Here is an 18825-nt window from a genome sequence, read left to right on the forward strand (position 1 = left end):
AAGTTGACATTTCGAGCGTTAGCCTTTCGTCAGAGCCCTTCGTCATTTGCTCGAAACGTCAGCTTTGAAACTCTTTACGGTAGCCAATTTAAGTTATTAACTCAGTTGATAATAATAAATTACCCCGTGATCATATTGGTTTCCGGCGAAATATTCGATAATTTTGTCTTTATTTTATGCTCGAAAAGATAATAATTTGGTATCACTTACTTGAGAAGGTTGTAAGCTTCTTTGCAGGACCCAATAACTAAATGTAAAGAAAAAATATTTCTGTTACATCACAGTCCAGTATGGGACACAAAAGTAGAGTCGTTGTACATTCTTGTATCAAGCTATGAACAAATCTTTGAGCAATAAGAGATGTTAAATATTACTTTGGTACCAGTTATAATTTACTGCCGAGGGAGGGGGGGGGGAGGCCAGAGGATTTTGGTTGTGGCACGATAAAATTAACCCTCCCCCTCAGTCAAGGCTCTGCAATATTGTTATGATCCGCTCTCCTCAGTCCCCCTGAAAATCATGTGATCCTCCAAATCCTCCACCCCCCTTCCCCGTGGTAAATGATAATTGGTCTCCGAAGAGAAGTTAGTAAAAACAAAAATAAATATTCAGTTCTCCACTTCAGACCTTTCGATTTCTCCGTCAGATGCTTAATTAACTTGAGCATCGAGAGATTCAACATCTTTATGCTTTGCATTAAATATTTTTTAGTTATCTTTTTCGCTAGCTATTTTAGAACATTTTCGAGCCGCAAAGTTAAGTAAAAATATTTATATCAGTCACTTGAGAATTATAGTATTTAATGCCATGCCAAACTGTTCACCTTTTTCACAATATTCTCCTATGAAGCCTTTTGCACAGCGGCACCCGAATGAACCATCTCTGTAGTACGTGACACAGGTAGCCTCGTGTTGACAAGGTGACGAAGAGCAAGGTGACTGTCAAGAAACAAAGTAGGAAAATGGTTCATGTACTTTGAATAGGGAATACATGAATCTGCCAATCTGCGTTATTCCGTCAATCCAGTCCGGATTTGTTTTAGTATAAATTTTTCATCGAATAGACCTCACATGATAGCATCTAAGCTTTTTGTAATTATTTATTTATTTATTTTTATTTTCATCTACAGTAGTAAGATTTTGGCTGAGTTTACTTCCTGTGTTGGTTTTTGAGAAAGTGGCTTGATGAGGTTTAAAAATATAATTTATATCTAAGCGGTCGGGATCTATGAGTCTGGGAAGGTTTTCTAACTATTTCGAACGTTCGCAGTAACTGCAGAAGTCTGTCGATAAAAACATTTTACAGTTTTAAAACAAAAATTGACTAGAGGCCGACCAAATACTGACGATTTAAACAACGATCCATTCTTTAAATAAACAGAATCTGGTATCTTGACTAAACTTTTCAACCGAGTCACATGTATTTTCTTAGTCTGCTGACGTGCCTGGGAAACAGAAGGTGGTAAGTAAGATAGTGCGCGGCACGAGAAAGTGTTTGCATACTTTACAACATGCCACGGAAATACGGTTGTCACCACAATGAATACGACAACAGACCGACACCATTTGCAGTAGCTTTAACCTGACTGCCCTCTCTCTACGATCTTGACAAAGCTGTCAAACTCTTAACACGTTTATTTGTCTAAATTAAGAAATGCTTCCTACCTCAATGGCAAAATGATGCGAACTTTTATTCCCTTTGTACTCTGTGGAGTTTCTGAACTTATCAGATGACAACAATTCGCACCAAAGTTTTCCATGGGCTTCTTTGAAGGCGGCCAGGTTTACAGAAAAACAGAACGGATTGCTAAGACATTCTAACGTGCAATCAAACACATCAGACACTGCCATTGTTCCAACAAGCAGCACATTCAAGTATTGAAACTCGTGTTTAATGAATGTACGTCTCAGGAAGGTTCTTGTGGAGGAGGCAAGGTTGCCCTCGCGATACACAGCGTTTGATTCTGTAACAGGAAAGAAGAACAGTTCAGTAATAAAAGGACATGGACATGATGGCACTACTCACAGGAGGGAGCGGGGAGGAAAGGACTTGCTGGTAACAAGAATGGATAAAGTGGCCCATAAAACACTACCCCCCCTCCCCCATACCACTCAAAATAATTGATGTCTATCATAACTATGGGACTCTAGATCTTATGAACATTCATTTAGCAAAATCTGCAATGTAGGGAGATAAAAAACCATTTTGCTATGGTCAGTAGTAAATCAGCTTCATTAAATTGCAACGTTTGAGGCATACCCTAAAAAAAGAAAAAACCTTTTCAAGAATGGTTTCAAGGCCGATCAGTATCAGCCTTCGTCCTTCTCATTCATCTCCTCCCCTTCCCTCGCAGCTCTTTTCAATAATTTCGGGGTGACCCCTGCCTCTCTACAACTAAACCAAATTTTTAACTCTTGCCATATTAGGATGTTGTAGAGTACATCTAAGAGGTAACTGAGAATGGTGGAAAGCATAAGATATTTATAAAATCGAGTGATATTTTGAAGTATCGAGAGCTATGTAGGGTGATCCGTGCATTTTTTCTCTCGCTTTGTTTTCCGGACGATGCTCAGTTCTATGCCAGATTTGTTGTCATGGTTATCAGCTGATTAAACCAATTAGATATTTTAAATGTTTTACACGATATTTAGCCCTCTAGTAAAATATGAAGATATTTAAAAACATTCTGAGCATTTACAATAGGTGACGTTTGATTAGAGGCCGAAACGCGCTTTTAGATCATACAAGACCAAGGTAAACAGCCTTTAATAAATAATTATAACTTCCCCATAAATTTTTTGTTCTAACTGGAGGTAAATTTTGTCAGCTCCCTCGTTTTTATTCAGCAGCTATCCATTCCAAGTACCTGAAAAGTTAAAGAAATCTTGCGACACTGTTACTATGATACCTTTCTTGATTTTAGAATTCATAAATTTTGGCAATTGGAAGCAAAACAGATATTATTTTGTCAACAACTTGAAGCTGTTTTAACATCTTGGGTCCCTTGACCTCCGCCAAATTTGATTAACAATGTTCCTCCTCTGTTGTCGCCAAACTCTGTTTGGTCCTCAGCCCAGGAGGCCCTAGATCAACTTGGGTAAATTCAGGCGATAATTTGCAAGATAAAGACGGATAACATGTAAAAAATTAAGTTTGGTAAAAAAAAGAGAAATTCGCTTCGTTGAACACTTAAAACGATCATGTCGCAGATAGATTTTTCGCAGCCATTTCAACAAGCCATTTCGATTTTAATTTATTCAATATATTGTTCAGGAACCTCTCAAACATAAAGTTGTATTGTCTTACCTTTTCAGTTATCAACATCTGCCGTGTCATTTACCATAAATATACACGCATTTTGAGTGACTTTAATATATTTATTCACTGAGGTAACATTTTAGAATAATATTTTGCAATTAAAGTCACAAACCTTTAGATCGTAAACATTTCTAGCTCTTCGGTGTTGTAATGTTATCATTCGTTTGTGTTCCTCAGTATTAATTATTGAACTATAACAAACTGCTTCCAAGCTTTCTTCGGAAAAATGAAGAACATCAATCAATGATCTGACAGACATAGGAATGGAATGTTTCTGCGAACCCAATTTTGGAAGTCTTTGATAAATTATTTTGAGCATGGCAAGGTCGAAAGCCTGTGGTAAACCTATGTAATTTTATCCAGGTTTAAAGGATTGTAGCTGTTTTTTTGGCTACATTTAGAATTTAAATTGAAGCTGAATAAAGGCTTTTTCAATCAATGACTAAGCTTACTCTTGAAAAACCTTTTTCGATATAGAGTGATGGAATGTTAATTGCATTTGATCAAGTTGAAAAGCTGAACGTTGGAGGGCAACAGATTGACTCGAACTATGCAACTTTATAACAGCAGATATATATGAAAGGAAGTTAACTAAACTTTGTGCCATTCAACAGCGTCCCAAATTATAAGTTATAATGCAAATTGTTAAAACAAGTTTCCTTAGACCATTTAACGCCCATCACTAGCCAAGTGAAACTATAACAAAAAACAAAGACTGATCGAATTCTGAGAACATCTGACTTATATCCAGATTCTTAGTTGAGTTACTATAAATAACTGAATATTACCAACATCAATGTTCTAACACTGAAAACAAAAAGAGATACGCATTAGTAAACGCGTCTAACAAACCTTGTGGAAAGGCTGGATCTGGAGTTAGAGCAGAGAGTTCAAATAGAAGGGGATAAAGAAGACCAAAAAACATGTTGAGAGGAGATCTCGTCGCTGATGTGAGATCTTTAGCCTTGCCTCTGATGCAACTGACTTGTAAGCGACTGAGATGTTGACTATAACCAATAGACTTTGAGCGATTCCAGCTGCTCCTAAGTTGTTGACGCACAAACCAGCACATTCCTTTGTTTTTGCAACAATGGATGCCTCAGTGCTATGATTCGTTTTATGAGAGGGATGGGAATACGAGTCGAAAATCAGGTTTTTAAGTTGTTTTAGTTTTAAAATCCTATGACCCAATTTCCGCTTTACCTTTCCCATAACTCCAAAGAGGCATCATTTTCTAAATAGTTTCTGATGAGCTGATTGCGCAATGGGCATTCACTTACATCTATATAAGCTTGCAGTAACACCCGCTAGTTTGAGTTTGTTACTAAGGGCAACCCGAGTCGTCCAGATAAACAAGTCTTTGTTTTATAATTGGAATAAATTCCCAATATTCCGTATGAAAAAACAGGCCTCACGTGAAACGCTAAGCTAAAACTAAAAGCTTTGAAACCATGGATGCTGCAGAACGAGCGAAATCACATGGCCTGAAAAAATTTTCATGTTACCAGTATTGCAATCGTGGAAAACGTTGTATTAAACGTACGCCGTTCTAAATCGTTCGCCTGAAATCTGAAAATCAACTTTGCGCACCGTCTGTCAAACATTTCTCCGTAATTCAGCCGTGACATTTTAGCTTTAACAGAAAAAAAATCGTTTCCTAGCTCCCTTTCTCTTAATGGCATAATTCCCTAGAAAAATGATAATACTGCGAGTTAGATCTTTTAAGTGGCCATTAGGAGTACGAGGAAAGAGTTACTAATAATAAAGGAAGTGTAACTTGAGAAGTTTTCCCGGGGACAAGTTTGCGACTGCAGTGTCAGTGGAAAAAAAATTCGAGTACATCAAGGCCAGTTTTGTTGTGAGGGAAGTTGCTATTTCAAGAAAAAACTTGCCAACGAAAAATCAATCGACAGTACAGATGACTTGGCATGAAGGAAAATCAGAAGGTTTTCGTGAAATTCTGCGCTATGACAAAAGAAACAGAAATGGCACAAGTGCGTTATGAAGAAGTATATTAGGTGTTGAAAACCTAGACATAACATTAAAGATTTAAACCAAAAAAACTTTCAAAGATAGTCTTTTAGTATAAATTTTTAATAGGTTGTGATAATGGGTTCCTATTCACCTGTTAACTCAAAAATTTACTAAGAGAACTTCGAAATAAACGTACCGTGTCAGTGATCATACAATATCTTTTATATACTACAATATATACTTTTTGAGCCATCCGTTGCATTTTCACAACCCAAAACTTAGGACATCTAATGAACGCGGATGCGTTTCGTGATTCATGAGCACAAGTGATGTCTTTTAATTAAAATGTGTTGAAGAACTTGATGAGTAGAGCTGATTCAAAAAAAATCTCACGATAAACAAATTCAGTCCTAATACAAGCTTTTCGACCTACTTATCATTTGCCATCCGGGCTGAAATAGACCCAAAATTACCCAGAAAGCTTCTTTCGAAAACAAAAAAAACTGGTTTTAGATTCATTCGTGGCTTGTAAATAAAGAGATCGACATCTAGAATTTGCATTGAAAATTATCTGTGGCGTTTCTTGCGAGAGCAGTCTATTAGTTTATCGTCGTGCGAGTTGAATTTCCTCAAGCTCAAGTTCAAGAGAATATAAAAGTCCCTTATTTTGAGTTGTCAAAATTTAAAGGGTCTACCACAAAACTCAAACAGGCAAACTGGTTTCTGTTTTGGTTATTTCCGAGGGGAAATAGACCAACCCCCCCCAAAGGTTTTTCTTGTTTTTCACCATGGAAATCGCCCTAAAATAGGTAAAATGCATGAAGCTCTTAAGTGGTATTTTGAATGAGGTTCCATTCTTGCATCAGTATTTGTTTTAAATTTTTAACCCCTGGGTGGTATGCTGTCACAAAAGGCAATATTTTGCCTGTAGTTTTTTTGGTTTGTTTTTTAAGTGTCGACTGCCTTGCGGCAAACGAGACCTCAGACAACATTTTTTTCAATTAGGCTTTTTGGGTAACCACGTGCTTCAAGTCGTGTTTTGAAGTTACACATGGCCTCCTGGAAATTTCTTTCCGAGGAGTTTGTTCTTGGAAGTCTGATAGCTTCTTCCTTTAATAAAGCCTTTCTTAACACCTGGCGGGTGGCAAGATGAATAGTGTGTATATTGAAAGGTCTCGGTCGGTTTGTAGTGAGTTTTGACGTCGAGGATAGCTTCGTTTTGGAATCTTTCACCTTTGTAGACAACCGTGTCTAAGAATGTGATTTCAGTCTCTGAGATTTCAGCCATGAACTTGATAGTTGGATGGAACGTGTTAGCTTGTTCTATGAATAGATCAATGTCTTGTTTACGAACATCCCACAGGGAGAAAACGTCGTCAATGTAACGCTTCCATACTCTCGGCTTGATACTGCTTTGGTGAAGCAGTTTTGTTTAAATTTCTGCCATAAAGAGATTGGCGAAAGCAACCGCCATTTGTGTTCCCATGGCAGTTCCAAAACATTGGAGATGGTTTACACCGTTGAACTGGAACGAATTTTCTCTCAGTATAAGCCCGAGCATTTGTTTTAAGTAGTGGGACGGAATGGGAGGGCTGTTATTGTAGTATTTTTCGTATGCTTGGCATACTATTGTGATACCCTCTTCTTGTGGGATGTTTGTGTACAAGCTTGTTACATCCATTGATACTAAAATAGTATCATTTGACACTCGGTCTACCCACTGGCAAAGGTTTGTAGATTTTTGTTAAAGTGTAGAAAATCGGTATTCTGTCCCTTTCTGTAGTCACTCGCTTGTGTAATGTATTTTTTCTACGCTTTTTGCGTTTATTATTCTTGGATAGCCTTTTTGCTGCAGTGGGTTTGGCGAATGATTTTTCAGAGGTGACACTGTTGTACTTTTCAACATGTTTATTATCACTCTGAAAGCGTGTACATATAAGATCTTTCAGCTCTGAAAGCTAATTTTCTATTTTGTCTATCCTGTCGGCATCAGTATTTACAGTGTTCCTCAAGGGCGAACGTGATCTTTCACGTGTATTTACATGGTATTGTGATCGAGACTTGGCAATATTAGCTTTTTCAAGTTTGTTCTTGTGACTAACAAGTCTACGCTGATGGAAGCGCACTAGGGCGCTAACGTATTGTTCTTCGGCGTGACGTTTAATAGCGCTTATTTCCTGTCGAAAGGTTTCGTCAGGCGTGACGTTTGCCTTCGCCTTGTATTGAAGCGACTTAGGGCAAGTCTTTTGTTGTAAGTGTCTCTCCAGTTTTAAAATGGAGGTTTCAGTTTTTTGCTTCTTGAACTGGATAGCGCTGATGGTGTCTTCATGTTTCCTCTTCCTTGGCTGCCGCGTGGAGCGGCTATTCCTCGGAAGGTTTTCTTTTTGACGGCTTTCTTTTTGAAGGCGTAGACCTTCGTTGCCGCGTTGTTTGGCTAATTCAGCTTTATGCCTTGGCTCGAGTTGTAATGCTGGAGGGCTATCCTCTGGGTCCGATTCTAGGTTCGGATCAGTGTACGTTAATTCCATCTCCTCGTCCAGATTTGGACGGTAGTCTGGCGTTTTTGGTGGCCGCAATGGTGTTTCAAAAGCTGACATCTTTTTCAGGTAAAACTGAAAGTGAAGTATATCGTCTAGCAGGACCGGCGGTTTCGGTTCTTAAAGAATCTCTTCAGCTGCTTTGTTAAGTCAGGCTGTGTTAATCAGGGACAGGCAGAGAAATTCTCAATTCCAATCCCGCCAAAAAGGGTGGAAAAACATCCTTTTATACTTGGGTTACCTGCGGTTAGGATCAACGGTGTTCCGTTTTCATTGGTTCTCTTTGGAAAGAGAGTAACCAATCATGTGTTGGTATTTTCGATCCGCGCTTTTTCAAAGCTCAGAGGTGTGTTTCTTTGTGAGGCTTTTTTTTCGCATTTTACGCCGCAAAGGCGTTTTAATGTCGCTTTTTTGTATTTTATCTATCTTTGTACTGTATGTAGAACCAACTTGTTGTTCTGGGTCTGTAATAAAAGTGCTATGTGCCGGAAATGATGCGGTTTTGTACTTGGAATATTGTACAATTGTACAGAGTGTGATGTCACGCAGGCAGGGCCTGCCTGGAAAATATCACAGATTGAAAAGGTCATAGACAGGCCTACACAGACTCCCCTGTGTGGTTTTACGTTTGCGACGCAAAAGCCTTTAATTAAAGCTTCGCTCTGACGAGTATGTCTTTGAGCGATTTACCTCTTTTGTATGATATAATCGGAGGCGTTTTGTAAATTGTTTTCAGCAGTGGCTGATTTTGGATGAGGTTCCATTCTTGCATCAGTATTTGTTTTAAATTTTTAACCCCTGGGTGGTATGCTGTCACAAAAGGCAATATTTTGCCTGTAGTTTTTTTGGGTTGTTTTTTAAGTGTCGACTGCCTTGCGGCAAACGAGACCTCAGATAACGTTTTTTCAATTAGGCTTTTTGGGTAACCACGTGCTTCAAGTCGTGTTTTGAAGTTACACATGGCCTTTTTCATTTTCATTTTCGGTAGCGTCGAAACTACGAGAGAATCTCTTAGCAACTTAATCTTAACTTAAATCTCTTAGCAACCATATTCTTCTCGCGGCCCCTGCTTGCGGAAATTCTACCGCATAAGTGCTACAATACCTAATATCTAAAAACGCGACAAATTTCTAATTAACCCGCCTACAAGTAAGGTATAGATTGATGGCTTGTACACTAACTGTATTACTGATTTCACGAGGGTCCTTCCTTTGGTGATGCATCGTGTTATTTAAATTTAAGGATAAATTAAATCCTCTTAATTCTTTTTAGGCAACGTTTCACTATGACTCTCACTACTGGAGTGATAAAAACCAATACAACATCCCCGGCGGGAGGACTGGGTTTGACTCACGAGAGACCAAGTTACCGACCTATTGGAACACACCTTTCTCCAAGATCTGTCTCGGTATGAAGATAAGTGGACAGCCCAGGTTTATTGTCTTTAACAAGCAAGCCAACTCTCTGCACTCACTGATTGCTGATGGGACATACTGCGCTACTTCCCTGGGTCGTAACGAGTGGAAGAAGTTGATTGGTGCGCAGGGCTCTTTGCAACTGAACTGTAATAAGGAGGGCTTTAATGCTGTAGGTATTGCAAGAATTGGCTATGTAGCTAACCAGCAAAACGATTGTCTCTCTTGTAACTCCAGAATTGGGTTTGGTACTAGAGGAGGTTCCAATACGTGCGGAAACGTAGCAGCTCTTTCGCCAGATAATGGTGACAAAAACATCAAAGCTATGGGATAAATTTTAGTGCAGTAAAGTCTTTCAATCCATGTATTACGTTAGAAAACTCACTTACAATGAGGAATGGGAGGTGGGGTACTGAAAAGAGCCCTTTTTCATTTATCATTCGCCTCCCCCTTCTCCCCTCAAACGCCAGAGTGAGAACTTGCTAAGCAGATTATAGATTGCTACTTACGGCTCGTGATTTACAAACTTCTCTTCCTCCTCCAAAATCCCACATGAGTTATTAAGCCGGTAAACTGATAGACAGTGTGTTCTATTGCTTAATTATTACTAATCGTAGTTACTACTAATAATTATTATCAGTTATTATTAGTTATTAAGATTTGCGAACTATCCCTTAATTCAAGTATAAAATTAGTTGTAAAGATTTTAGCATACCTAACACAAGGTCTGTACAAAAAATGCGTCCCACACAAGAACCTTATTATACTACAATTTCTCCACAACAGCTATAGAAAGTACATATGATTATTTGATAACAATAGCTATAAAATAGATGAAAAACAAATAAATAATAGGCAAAATAATATTTGAATAAGAATGAATAAAAAAGAGGGCGCCTAGGCACCATATTAGAAACGCCACAATAAGACAATACAACTAGAATTAAGATTTCTCATTCAAACACATAATTATATAAAATTTTTGCAATTAGAAGAGTTACAATATAGTGGAGCAATCTTGGAATTGAATGTTCACTGTAAGCAAGTGACTTGAGTAACTTTTTTTCAACTCGGGTTAATGAGGCTGATTAGGCCCCTAGCAGTACATAGGTAGAAAAAGTGTATATGATAATTTGATAAAAATAGCTATACATACATACATACATACATACACACTTTATTGATGCTCCCTAAGTGGGCTTTTCAGCTCAATAGAATAAAAAAATACAAATATATAAATTAATTGAGAATGTAAATACAATAATATTATAATTACAAAATATATATCAATAATATAATATATCAACTTAATAAAACATTTGCAAGATGACGTCTAAAATTCCTGGGACATTTTAAGGACTTAATGTCATCATTCAAGGAGTTCCAGAGTTTGAGTTTCCAGAGTTTAAAATAAATGAAAAACAAATAAGTAATGGGCAAAATAATATTTGAATAAAAATTGATAAAAGAAAAAGTGCCGAGACACCATATTAGAAACGCCACAGCAAGACAATACAACTAAAATCAAGAATTCTAATTCAAATTCATAATTATGGAAAATTTTTGCAATTAAAAGGGTTACAGCATAGTGGAGTAATCTTAGAATTGAAGGTTCACTGTGAAAAATACAAGAGTTCATCAGATACTTTAAATAAGATGATGTCTGCTCGGAAGAAGGGTATAAATAATGAATACCGTATTTCTTTAACTAAGCGCCCACGCCCTAATAAGTGCCCTTCCCCGAATAAGTGCCTACCCCCTATTTCATAATGCCGAAAAATCGCCCCCCGACCCCCTCCCCCTTTGAAAAAGCGCCCACCTCTTCCCTCATTTTCTTAAGTAGTGGGGATACCAGGAAAACTTGTTTCTATTGACAAGTTTGAGTAAACAATGACCGCATTGGTTTGCACGTCAGAAAGCTCGAAGCAGGTGCAATCATTTTGAAAATTATATTGGTTGAAATCAGCGCCTTGGAAATGTTCACAGGAAAATTAGATTTTGACTGCAGCTCCTCAATAATCGCATTTGAAACAAAGCTGCAATTCTTTTCTTTGCTGACGAGAAGATTTTATTCCTTTCAACATCTTTTTTTATTGTTGTGTTTTCCGTTTTAGTTCAATTCTCTGATCTGATCTCAGACATCGCGTTTTCTCAAGGTTTGTTATGTGTTTATCATTGTAAAGGAGGCTCATAGGATTTTTGCTCAAAGTTGGCGCGCGCGCTAGCGTATTTGTTTTTCTAGAAAATTTTTATGTTCTCGCTTTTCTAGGTTACCAGAAAAAAAAGGGCGATGAGCAAGGTTCACAGTCTGGAAAAGTCGAAGTTGTTACACACAGGAACTTAAAAGTCAAAAAGCACGCGACAGGTCACTTTAAAATCTCCTTTCCTCTCACAGATTCCTTATTGTAAACTGTGCGATAATGCTAATAAATAATCAAATCATAGACTAATGAGTGTTTTGTTCCATGCAAAAGCCATATTTGCTGATTTCAGCAACTCTCCAAAGTGATAAACGACAGAAGAAAGAAACGCTGCGATTTTCCCATCAACATTTCGCCCACATACATCTCTCTAAACGTGAAATTTTCCATTCCTAACAAAACTCTCGAAAGTCGTTCACATTATATATATAATATACATATATATATAATACATTCTATAAAGAGATATAGAATGTATGTTTACTTGCTCAAGTGACCGCCTAGGACCGGAATTGCGTGACAGGTGTAGCTAGGTGAAGCTTGTCACAGTCGCAGATTTTAAAACGCATCCAAGACAAAAATACGACAGTACCCAAAGATCTTTTTGATGGTTTTCAGAGATGAAATGATGGATTATAAAGGGGAACTAAAATTAGTGTTGAAGCTGTCTCGCAAGGGGAGATAATTGACCTCAATATATATCAAATATTTGGATGAATCGAATAGTCTAAAAACACAGTCACTTATTTCCCTTTGTTGATCAACAATTTGTCAACCAAATTGACTGATACTCAAGTCGTACTGTCAAAACCTTGGGGGGGGGGGGTCGGTCTATTTCCCCTCGGAAATAACCAAAACAAACTCTGTGGAGTTTCTGAACTTATCAGATGACAGCAATTCGTACCAAAGTTTTCCATGAGCTATTTTGAAGGCGGCCAGGTTTACAGAAAAACACAACGAATTGCTGAGAGATTCTAACGTGCTGTCAAACACATCAGACACTGCCACTGTTCCAACAAGCGGCACATTCAAGTGATGAAACCCTTGTTTAATGAAAGTACGTCTCAGGAAGGTTCTTGTGGAGGATGCACGGCTGCCCTCGCGATGCACGGGGTTTGATTCTGTAACTGGAAAGAAGAACAGTTTAGTAATAAAAGGACAGGATGGCACCACTCACAGGAGGGAGTAGGGAGGAAGGGACTGGCTGGTTACAAGAGAAGATAAACTGGCCTAAAGAACACTACCCCCTGTTATAGGTAATTGTTGTAAATATAATCTTGCAGAAATTTCCAGACTGCTGGGTCATGCTGACTTGCATACCGTAGAACTTTCCGGAACATTTCATCAAGTCACATATTTGTCAGGTAATACTACTAAAATAGTTCTTAAGTAAGCTTTTGGAATGTTCCAGTACACTTTGTGAGTATATATAGACTCGCTTATGTAGTAGTAGTAGCGGTAGTTGTTATCGTCGGAGCGACGACTGTTTTGAAATCCATACCGAGAGAGAGTTACTGTGGAAAATTTCCCGTTATGGGGGACTTTGGAGACAGCAGTGAGATTGTGTCAGTGGTGAGCTGGGATATAGACTGTGGTGGTTTATTAACGATAAGTATTATATCACCTTTAGGAGTCGCTCCTTGCTAAGAACATTACTCGCCGTTTAACATAGTAGTTGAGTTTGTGGAATTGAAGCGTTTTTCTGTCAATAAAATTATACCGTAACATGCACTCCCCCTTCCCCATAACATTCAAAATAATTGATGTTTATCATAACTATGTGTTGTGTATTAAGGTTCGTTATATACTACTATAGAGTAAAGCGTGCACAGAACAAGTGCTCTACACAACTGCTTTATTAGAATGCCATGAAGTTAATTAAACACAATGATATATGAGCATAATCACGTGACTGCGCTCAAAATTGTGCTAACCAATAGAATAAAGATTATATAATAGCTAAGGTATTTGTCCAAATAGGAACAAACACTACACTATGGGACTCTTATGAACCTTCATTTAGCGAAATCCGCTGTCTAGGAAGATGAAAAACCATTTTGCTATGGTCAATAATAAATCAGCTTTTCAAGAATGGTTTCGAGGTCGATCAGCACCAGCCTCGCTCCTTCAATTTGATCCATAACATGCGTGGTCAACTGTACCGCGGGCACGCCAATGCCACGGCTTTGTTCAGTAGATCAGTGGTCAGTGCACTGGGCTCAGAGTCGGACGACCCGGGTTCTAGTCCTGGCCGGGGCAAGGTGTTGTGCCCTTGAGATGTGCGGGAAAAAAATGCGAGCTCCGCTTTTAGACTTGGCTAAATCTATATATTATCGTTGCTTAAATTAACCTTTATCTTTAGAACCTGTTTTAAGCGGTCAGCCCGGAATTCCCCGTGGGTGACTACTTAATACAAATTTAACTGTAGTTCGTCATGAAAACAAACATGCGAGATATTTTAAGTGTTTTATACGATATTTAGCCATCTACTTATGGAAAGATATGTGACGTTTGATTAGAGGCCTAAAAGTGCTATTAGATCATACGAGACCAAGGTAAACAGTCGTTAATAAAGAATTCTAACTTCTCCATGAATTTTTTCTAGTTGGAGGCAAATTTTGTCAGCTCCCTCGTGTTTATTTGGCATCCATCAATTCCAAATAACTGAAAGGTTGGAAAATTGTTTTCGAACTTTCCTTCGCAAAAAGGAAGGAAATCCGTCAATGATCTGATAGACATAGGATACGAATGTTTCTGCGAACCAAATTTTAGAAGTCTTAAATAAACTATTTTGAGTAAAAGCTTGGCAAGGTCGAAAGCCTTTAGTTAACCTCCGCAATTTTATCCAGGTCTAAAGAAATGTTGCTGTTTTTTGGCTACATTTAGGATTTAAATTGAAGTTGAATAAAGGCTTTTTCAATCAATGACCTAGCTTAGTCTTGAAAAACATTTCTCAATGTGGAGTGATGGAGTGTTATTTGCATTTGACATAGTTGAAGTGTTGAACGTTATAGGGCAACAGATCGACTTCAACTATGCAACTTTCACAAATTAAATTTTACAACAGCATATATATGAAAGGAAGTTAATTAAACATTGAGATTATGCCATTCAATAGCGTCCTAAGATATCAGGTTTAAAGAAAATTGTCGAAACAAGTTTCTAAAGAGAATTCAACTCCCATCACCACAAGTCAAGAGGAAATATAAACAAAAAAAACGAAGACTGATGGAAGTCAGGGAACATCGGACTTATATCCAGATTCTGGGTTGAATGAATATAAATGAATGAATATTGCTAACATCAATGTTCCAACACTAAAAAGTATAAGAGATACAATTCAAACGCGTCTAACAAACCTTTTGAAAAGGCTTGATCTGGAATTAGAGCAGAGACTTCAAATAAAAGGGGACAAAAAAGACCAAAAAACATGTTGAGAAGAGATCTCGTGGCTGATCCGGAGATATTTTGCCTTGCCTCTTATGCGACTTGTAAGCAACCGAAATATTGACTACAACCAATATAATTTGAGCGATTCCAGCTGCTACCAATTTGCTGACGTACAAACCAGCCCTTTCCTTTGTTTTTGGAACAAAAATATGTCTCAGTGCTATGGTTGAGTTTTATAAGGGTGGAGGGGAAGACGAGTCAAAAATGGGGTTTGAACTCGTTTTAGTTATAAAATGATCCCATGACCCAATTTCCGTTTTACTCTTCCCTTAATTCCAAAAAGGGAACATTTTTAAAATAGTATCGGATGAACTGATCGCGCAATGAGCATTTACTTATATCTAAGCTTTCCATTAACATTCAGTCGTTTGGGTTTGTTTCTGAGGGCAACGTGAATCGTCCAGATAAAATTCTCTGTTTTAAAATTAGGATAAATTTACAACAATAGCAATGTTAAAGGAAATGTATCCTGATAAGTTTTCCCTTTGACAAGTTTGCGACGGCAGTGTTAATGAAAGATAATTTCGAGTATATCAAGGCCAAAGTTGCTATTTAAAACTTGCCAACGAAAAAGCAATTGACAGTACAGATGACTTGGCAAGAAGGAAAATCAGAGGGTTGTCGTGAAATTCTGCGCTATGACAAAAAAAAACAGAAATGCCACATGTGGGTTATGAACAATTATTAGGTTTTGGAAACCTATACATATCATTAAAGACTTATAACAAAAAAAACTTTTAAAGAGAGCCTTTTGGTATAAATTTTTAATAAGTTGTGAAAATGGGTTCCTATTTACGTGTTAACTCAATAATTTACATAGAGGACTTCGAAATAAACGTACCAACGTATGATTAATTCTCAATAAAGTTTGGTTTTTAGCTACACTTCAGAGCACAAATTTCCTCTTAACGAGGAAATGTTTAAGCGTTGATGGCATTATTCATTGGTCGTGTGTCCAGGTAATTAAAAAAATTTTTGTTCCTCTTCCCAAGTATAAATGAATAATAACGGGGAAAAGCAATATTCAGATGCTAACATCAAACAAGTATCAAGTGCAAATAAAAAAAAACCTTGAGAAAACGCTGTTTTTGACATCAGAGCAGAGAATTGAAATAAAACGGAATAGACAAAAATAAAAAAACATGTTAAAAGAAATCGAATCTTCTCGTCAGCAAAGGAAAGAATCTTAGCTTTGTTTCAAATGCGATCAGTGACGAGCTACAGTCAAGAACTAATTTTCCTGTAATCCTTTCCATGGCCCAGATTTCAACCAATAGAATTTTAAAAATGATTGCAGCTGCTTCGAGTTTTCTGACGTGCAAACCAATGCGGTCATTGTTCACTCAAACATGTCAATAGAAACAATTTTATCTTGTATTCCTACCACTGAGAAAGTGAGGGAAGAGGTGGGCGCTTATTCAAAGGGGGGGGGACGCTTTTTTGACATTATGAAAGAGGGAGCAGGCACTTATTCGGGGAAGGGCACTTATTAGAGCGTGGTCGCTCAGTCGAGGATATACGGTATTCATTATTTGTAACCTTTATTACGAGCAGACATCATGTTATTTAAAGTATCTGATGAACTTTTGTATTTGGCACTGTGAACATTCAATTCTAAGATTACTCCACTATATTGTAATTCTTCTAATTGCAAAAATTTTTACATAATTATGAATCTGAATTAGAAATCTTGATTCTAGTTGTATTGTCTTACTGTGGTGTTTCTAATATGGTGTCTCGGCGCCCCTCTTTTTAATTTATTATTATTCAAATAATCTTTTGCCTAATGACTGTAAATATATGAAAAATCATATTTGTTCACTGCGGTGAAGAAACGAATGTAAACGATCCTCGCAGCTATGAACACTACTGCACTAGTGGTTGAAATAAGACCTGAAAAAAATTCAGGCCCGTACGGGATTTGAACCCATGACCTCTGCGACACCGGTGCAGCGCTCTACGAACTGAGCTAATGAGCTAACTGGGAGCTGGTCATTATGTTGGATCCAAGTGAACCATCCAAGTGGTGAATAATGACTTACTTGTTTTTCATTCATTTTATACCTATTGTTATCAAATTATCATATGCACTTTTTCTAGCTGTTGTGGAGAAACTGCAGTATAATAAGGTTCTTGTGTCGGACGTATTTTTTTGTACAGACCAGGCCCCGGTTGTTCGATGATCGGATAACGCTATCTACTGGATAAATCTCTATCCGGTGGATAACGCTATACGGTTTGCTATTACTTATCCGCTGGATAGCGATTTATCAGTTTGATAGCGTTATCCACCCTTTATACAACTGGGCCCCAGTGTTAGGTATGGTAAAAGTCTTTACAAGTGATTACGTACTTGCATTAAGGGCTAGTTCGCAAATCTTAATGATTAATAATTATTAATAATAGTTATTATTAGTAATAATAATTAAACAATAGACCACACTTTATACCGGCGTAATAACTCACGTGGGATGTTGAAGGAGGAAGAGAAGTTTGTAAATCACGAACCAAAGGTGTAAGACTTACAAACTTTTCAAATGGGTTTACAGGTTTTTGACCAATCAGGGCGCTCGTAGTACAGTCGAACCTGTATCAAGCCCATGGTAAATGGCAGGTGACACTTGATATAGGTTTCACAGATTAGGAATGTTACAAAAACGATAAACAACCCCTCTTTATGCTGTAATTGACCACTTGATGTACAGAACCTCGCTCGAAAATATTACTTTAATTTTGGGAGAGAAACGTGGATCAAAAATTACTTGAAGGATTATTCTTAGTTTTATTTAAGTGGTCGTGTTTTCAGTGACCGTTCGATATAGGAGTAGAACGATAAAAACAGGCTATTGAGACTAGATACGTAGGTTGACTCTGACCACTTAGTAGAGGTAACCGCTTAACAGAGATGAACATTGCGGTGACTCTGGGACTGTGACAACTGACCGCTCAATACAAGGTGACCGCTAAATACAGGTTCTATTGTATCTCAGTTATCTTATAAAGTTGAATAGACATGAATACAAGTACAACTTAACGCAAAAAGGTTGTCAAAGAAATATGCAGAAAGCAAAACAGAAAGCTCAATATAATTTGATCAGTTACGAAACTTTTTTTCGATGTGAGAGTTAGGTTGAGGTACTTGTTCTCTCCTATCTTTTGACTTATTTTTCACACATGCGCAGTATCCAACATGAATACTTAGAATTTAGATTTCTCCAAACAGTTCCTCTTTGGCTTTTTCCTTTATTCATTTCTGCTTTTTTTCTTTGACAAAACCATTTCAATTGAGGGTATATAATCTCATTCATAAGTACGTATATATAAAGGATGTTTGTAAATCTATGTAGAGCTACAACTAATTCTGAGCTCAAAAAATAATAATAATAATAAAATAGCATCAGAAAGTAACGACTGAAGTTGGCATCAAGGGTGACATAAACTTGAAGGAATAATTCCATTTTTTGTTAATTTTACAATGCTTATCAGTTTTGCCGACACCAAAAGGTGGCTTTTGGCATTGTCAGCAAAGGCCTATTAGTGGTAATGTTTAGTGAGTGCCTGAAAATGCTCTCGTGTTGTTATCCTGGCTTTGCTTCTTTTTTAAGATTTAAACATCACAGTAGTTTTAGCAACCAGTCAACTGAATTCCGTAAAACGTAGGGCTCAAAGTTGTACAAACGGAACCCATGCGGGTAAAGTCCTTATTCAAGTCTCTTCTCGTCTTCACACTCGCCGCATATTGGAAAAAAAGCAATTTAGAGGCCGAACTAAACAACAAGAAATCTATCGTCTCCTTAGCAAATTCTCACTTCGGCGTTTGAGGGGAGAAAAAAGAGGGATGGATAGATGGAAAAGGGCTCTTTTCAGTACCCCACCTCCCCTCCCCCATTCTTCGCGAGTTTTCTAACGTAATACATGGATTTAAAGAGT

The 18825-nt window shown here is 37.6% G+C and overlaps 1 pseudogene; it reads left to right on the top strand.

Annotated features, from left to right (window-relative positions):
* The first annotated feature begins 8133 nt into the window (after positions 1–8133).
* Positions 8134–9578, top strand: LOC149044394 (putative skeletal organic matrix protein 5 pseudogene; annotated as a pseudogene).
* The last annotated feature ends 9247 nt before the right edge of the window (positions 9579–18825 follow it).

The sequence above is a fragment of the Pocillopora damicornis genome, chromosome 6 (genome assembly GCF_964200805.1).
Source record: "Pocillopora damicornis chromosome 6, jaPocDami1.2, whole genome shotgun sequence".
NCBI classification, from domain to species: Eukaryota; Metazoa; Cnidaria; class Anthozoa; order Scleractinia; family Pocilloporidae; genus Pocillopora; species Pocillopora damicornis.